Consider the following 5,810-nt stretch of genomic DNA (forward strand, 5'->3'; position numbering starts at 1 on the left):
CTTATTGACTAGTTTCAAATTTAAAAACCAAAACCAGACACACTAATGAGGACTTAAGCTGTCTTTAAAGATGAGTGACATTAAATCTATTATATTCATAAGACACACTTGTAATAGACATATTTTCATGTCTATAACCTCATCTGAGGTTGATAAGTAGTGCGGGAGCGGAGGGCGGTGCGCAGTGTTGTTTTGAAGAAGGACGGTGTGGACTGCGCTCCGGGAAGGTGGAGCCGCGCGCGGCCGCCGGGGACGGAGGGGAGGGGCAGTGGGTGGGGACAGCGGGCGGGGGATGGTGGCTGTGTAGCTGCGCCCTCAAATGGACCTTTTCCTCCCCAATTTCCCTCAGGGTGTCTCTGGGCCCGGGGCGGGGGGCTCCTCTGCCGCCGTTTGCTTTGCCAGGCCCCCTCCCCAGCACATTTCAGGCTTTTGGGGGATCGGGGATCCCTAACGTGTGCAGCGGGGCTGCGGCGAACTTCAGCCCTGGGCACGCGGCAGCCCGGCCCGGACTTTGGCGGCATCGATCGGGCTGCGGCTTGACTTTGTCCAGCCTGAGGGAACGCGGGCGGGGTCGGCTCCCCACCTGCTGTTTGCTTGCCCAGGTAGCCCGCCAGGTAGCCATTTGTTCTCGCCCGGATGCAGCCTTCCCTAGCCTCCCCGAGGGGGAGCGGTGGTGGGGGGAGCGGTGGTGGAGCGTGCGGTGCAGCCCTTACCTTCACCCGAAGGAAACCCCCAACTGGGTCACACCCCCGGCCTCCACCAACCAAGTAAATGTTTGTGCGCACACGCGCGCAGACATACACATGCACACACACTAGAGGGCTCCGTGGGGAATGTGATTTGGTTCTCTCTCCGGAATGACCGGTCTTGGGCACAGGGTCGGGGTGCGCAGTGAGCTGCTGTGAACACCTCATTAAAGTAATCCTTCCTGACAGCGTCGGGCGGGGCCGGGGTGGGTCCCCCCGGGTTGGCCGGCAGCTGGCTTTCCTCTGGAACCCCATCGGGCACTTTTCACCTGTGTTGGTTGGGTGCAGCTGCTCCTTTCCCGTGCCAGTGTGCTAATGCGTGGATCAGGAAGAGGGAAATCCAGGGGCCGGGATCCCAGACTTCTGATGGGCACTTGAGGAGCAGCCTGAAGTTGGGGCAGCTGGCCAGCCCTCCCTGGCTGGGGGCAGTTCCAGGAGCAAGTGCCAGACCCCCAGCTGTTGTGTGGCTGGCAGTGCAGTGACTGGAACATGCAGGAATAAGCATCGCTTTGAATAAGCATTTTGGTTGAAGTTGGAATATTCCTGTTTACACTGCCAAGGGGAGACGTTTTCACATTTGTAAATGAAAAGGTAGAGGTTGGTCTACAAACCACGGGAAAGCAGAGATCACCTGAGTCAGACATTAAACCACTTAAGTTCTCCTATTTGTCAGACATCATTCTTCTTTGCCTACTTTATAAGGATGTTTAGAGAAAATAACTCACGGGAAAGCTTTTATAGATTTCAAGTGTTTTTTTTAAATGTATGGCTATTCCATCTACATCAGAGCACTCAATTTAAGAGAAAAAGAAGCAGCACACAGTCCAGCGTACAGGCCGTACTGTGTTCAGGCTGAAGGCAAAACCGGTTCCACACGTGGCATGGGATTTGCGTGGGGGGCACTCAAGGGCTGATGCTGGTGGTGGCACAGGACTAAGTCCAGACCCGGAAAGCGACTGAGAGGCCAGGCTGTGGAGGTGGGAAAGCCACGACATAGCTGGGCTGCCACCCTTCCTGCTGCTGGCGACAACCTTGGCTGCTTCAAACAACACCCGTGGCGCGATCCAGCCCTGACCCAAAGTCCCGTCATTCGGTTATTCCACACGTGCGCCGGTTGACGGAGAGATCCAGGGGTCCACAAGGGGGTCTGTGTCCCTCACAGGGCGTGCATTCGCTGCTGGGACCAGGGGCTGTCCTCGTGGACCAGCCGATACTCACCTGTTGACCATGAGGCGGGGCTAGGTGAGAACTGCAGTCTAGCTGGGGAGATGCAGCACTCAGACAAATGCTAGCAGGTGACGCAAAGGCTTAAGGTAACCAGGCCAAACAGTACCTGCTTTCAGAGGAGAGGTGACAAGATGCTGACTGCTCACGACGTTAGACCCAGAGACAGTAGGCAGGACAGAGACTGTGTGAGAAGTGGGGGACCCCGCCAGGGAACCAGCTTGAGTACCCCATGGAGTTGGGGGTGACTGACTGCGGCCACGCGCAGAGAGGAGCCCCTTCTTGAGGGGAAAAGGGTCTCAGAATCAGGGTGGAGGAGGGCCTTGAGGTGGGGTTGCCAGATTTAGCAAATAAAAATACCAACTGCCCAGCTAAGTTAGAATTTTAGATAAACAATGAATAACTTTTTTGTATATGAATGTCCCATGCACCGTGTGCGATAACCTTATGCTAAACAACTATCCATTGTTATCTGAAACCCCAGTTTACCTGGGCGTCCTGCATCTCACCTGGCAGCCCTACCCAGCAGGCAGGCCCAGGGAGCGAGGACTTCCTCCTGCAGAAGCCCAGAAGCTGCGGAGCCACTGCCGGTGGCCTAGCCGTGTGCCCAGGGCCCATCCAGGGTCCACGGCAGCCTTGCTGGACAGCTCCGCGCCACACCGCAGCTTCCCCGGTGTCTTTCTCCCTCCAGAAGGGCTCCTCCTGGGTGGTGCAGGGTGGGCTGGACGTGCTGGAAGTTTGTGCCCTAAGGGGCGACCCTCAGCCAAGAGGGATGCAGGTGGACGGTTCTGACACGTGTTCCCCAGGATGCATCAGAGGGTCCTCTCGGAGTCCAGCCCAGTTGTCTGCGGCGGTGGGCCATTCATCCACGTGCCCTCGCCGGCTGCTCTGGCTCCCCTGCCCTCTTCCCCTACTCCCTGGGATAAGTTAGTGAACTTGACTCCTCGCCGTCTGTTTCTGGGCAGGGGTGGGGGGTGGAGGAGGGACAGTCTAACCTAAGAAGCAATTGGAAGCGATGAAAACCACGCTCCAGGGGACTTAGCCCGGGGCAGCGTGCAAAGCGGCGTCGTGGGAAGAGGGGCGAGTGGAACAGACGCAAACGCTGTGGTAAAAACCAGAGGTGAGGGCTCGAGGGGCTGAACCCCAGTAACGATAGGCGGGAACAGATGAAGGCCACGTGTGAGACCGGGCGAGCCGTGGTGCCTGACGAACAGCGAGGGAGCGGGAGCTGGGCCGACCGCACGGTTTCGAGGTCCTTGGTGTGAGGAGCCGGTTCTCGGGGGAGACGATGGGTTCACGGTGGACTCGGGCGGGGGCAGCAGACGGAAGGGAGGTGACACCTGCTTCCTCAGCCCCAGCACCACCTGTTCACTGGGGCCGAGAGGGCCGCTTCCAAGGACGTTTGGGATTCTAAGGAGCATCTCGTAAAGGACAGAGTGGCTCTAGCTGTCCTGTGGGTGGGGTCGTTGGGTGGTGTCCAGTGGCACTCCCAATGACGAGGCCCCCTGGGGTCTCTAGTGTCCAAGCAGCTTGTCCCTTCATCAAATTGGATTGAATCCCTTTTGGACATAACCGGCCTCGGTCTGCACCCCCGCGTCTGGTGCATAAACAGAACCGTGACCCTAGAGGGCTGGGGGACATCACCGCGAACCTCCAACCCGGGTTCCCATCGTCTTTTACCATCTCACCCGCCTCCTGCCCAAAGCTCCCGCTGTGCCAGGCACACCAGAACGCAGGACTCCATTTCAGGCGACACCCTCGAGCGTACGGTCAGAGCGGGTAATGGAGACCTAAAGTTATGACCTAAAGCAATTTATAAATTGAATGCAATCGGAAAGAGAATGGCTCATGGGCCTAACGGAGGGCCTAGCCTTTGCCTGGTTCTAGCCTCTTTCTTGGGGGGTTGGGATCACCTTTATAGGATGTTTCCAGGGACAAGAGAGCTTGTGAGGGAAGGAAGAGGAGATTGAGTATGATTCCTTTCGGGGTTGTGCTGGGCCTTTAAAACTAGCAAGGTGGGTGTAGTGCTTAGACTCCTGGGGAGTCGGCGCCTCACCTTGGCTCCCTGCCCTTAGCCTTCATCACTAACGCGAAGCGGGCGTAATAACGCGGTGGTGGCAATAGCTTTGGCAAGGAACTCATTAGAAGCCTGGCTGTGCATGGCATTCTGCCAGGACTGTGCCAGAGACGCCGTTGCTGGGAACAAGCCTGTTCTTCTCTCCTTTTTTTTTTTTTTTTTGTCCAAGAAAAAGCAGCTTCCCTATGAATGCTAAAATCCATATATCTCAGATATATTTGAATCGATGACTATTGGCCACCACGTCGTGGGTCTTTGGAACTGTTTACAAGCCAATGACAGAGCAAGTGGCCAAGGGGCAAGACCAGGACTGTGCCAGAGACGCCGTTGCTGGGAAGAAGCCTGTTCTTCTCTCCTTTTTTTTTTTCTGTCCAAGAAAAAGCGGCTTCCCTATGAATGCTAAAATCCGTATATCTCAGATATATTTTAATTGATGACTATTGGCCACCATGTCGTGGGTCTTTGGAACTGTTTGCAAGCCAATGACAGAGCAAGTGGCCAAGGGGCAAGGGAGGGTTTCAGAGAGAAGGACCCATGCACGCAGGAGGCTATGGGGACACTGAGCTGACAATCAATATCACTGCACATGTCTCTGGGCCTCTTGGAAGAGGTGCTCCAGAAATCCTTTATAGTCACTTGAGACAAACTAAAAACAGAGCCAAGAGCAGCTGGCTGATCACAGGAGGCTGTGGAGACGCAACTCGGCTTGGGCAGACCTGTCGTAAGTGATGCCTTCGTGTTGTCCCCAGAGGGAGCCTTGAGCTGCGTGGGGCCCTCTGCCATCCACGCGGGTGACAGGCCTGCCACCAGGAACCTCTCCAACCAGAACCGCTAGCTCCGCACTTGATGAAGGAGGGGACGTGGCCCAGACATGGGCGGGAATGGGAGCCACCCAGCCCCCAAGCTGGGGACGAAGTGACCACACTGCTCACTGCCCGTGACATCACCAAAGCACCCTGAGCTGAAGGCCCAGAGAGGGAGAAGGGGGTGCCATGTGGCACAGAGGGTGTGTGTGTGCGTGTGTGTCAGTTTTGACCTTGGCCTTGACCTTGGTCCATTTGTACCACCTTGAGCAAGATTCGTCGGGTTAGGGTCTGGGGGAGTGTTTCTTGAAGTGTGGCTTCTGGACCAGCTATGACCCAGTGTTTGCTTAAAATATAAAATCCTAGGTCTCAGCCTAGACCTACCGAGTCAAAAATGTCTGAGGGGTGGGACCCGTGGTCCTGCATTTCTCATAAGTTCTCCAGGTGGTTCTTGTACCTACAGGGGTTCAAATCAGTTGGTTTCCATTGTCCTCAGTGTTAATACTGATCTATTTCTTCTTTCTATGAGATTTTCTTTCCTTCCTTCCATCCTTCCTTCCTTCCTTCCATCCTTCCTTCCTTCCTCATTCCTTTCTGCCTTTCTACCTATCCATCCACCCATCCATCCATCCATCCATCCATCCATCCATCCATCCATCCATCCATCCATCTATCCCCCTAGCATCATAATATATATCTGTGTTTTTATCAGTTCGCATCCCACACACACAACCCCACAGACAGTGGTTATACCGGAATAAAATGCCTCGCTGACTTGGGTTTGGGTCTCAGCTTCCTCATCTATTAAGTAAGTGGAAGTGAGCACAAAATAGTGTTGCTTAAAACAAGATAGTCTCAGCTAAAAAATACCCACATCGCCAAATGTGTAATTATAAGCCCAAGTGACAAAGCTGATGAATGTATTTAAAAAACAGTACTCTCGTTGCTGTTTATACTTAT

At 54.8% G+C, this 5,810-nt stretch overlaps 1 protein-coding gene across 1 annotated transcript in view; it reads left to right on the forward strand.

Annotated features, from left to right (window-relative positions):
- Positions 1-5,810, forward strand: part of PRKAG2 (protein kinase AMP-activated non-catalytic subunit gamma 2) — a 186,452-nt gene that overhangs the window by 788 nt on the left and 179,854 nt on the right. The window lies entirely within an intron of this gene.

This window comes from Pteropus alecto, unplaced genomic scaffold, assembly GCF_000325575.1.
Source record: "Pteropus alecto unplaced genomic scaffold, ASM32557v1 scaffold48, whole genome shotgun sequence".
NCBI lineage: Eukaryota > Metazoa > Chordata > Mammalia > Chiroptera > Pteropodidae > Pteropus > Pteropus alecto.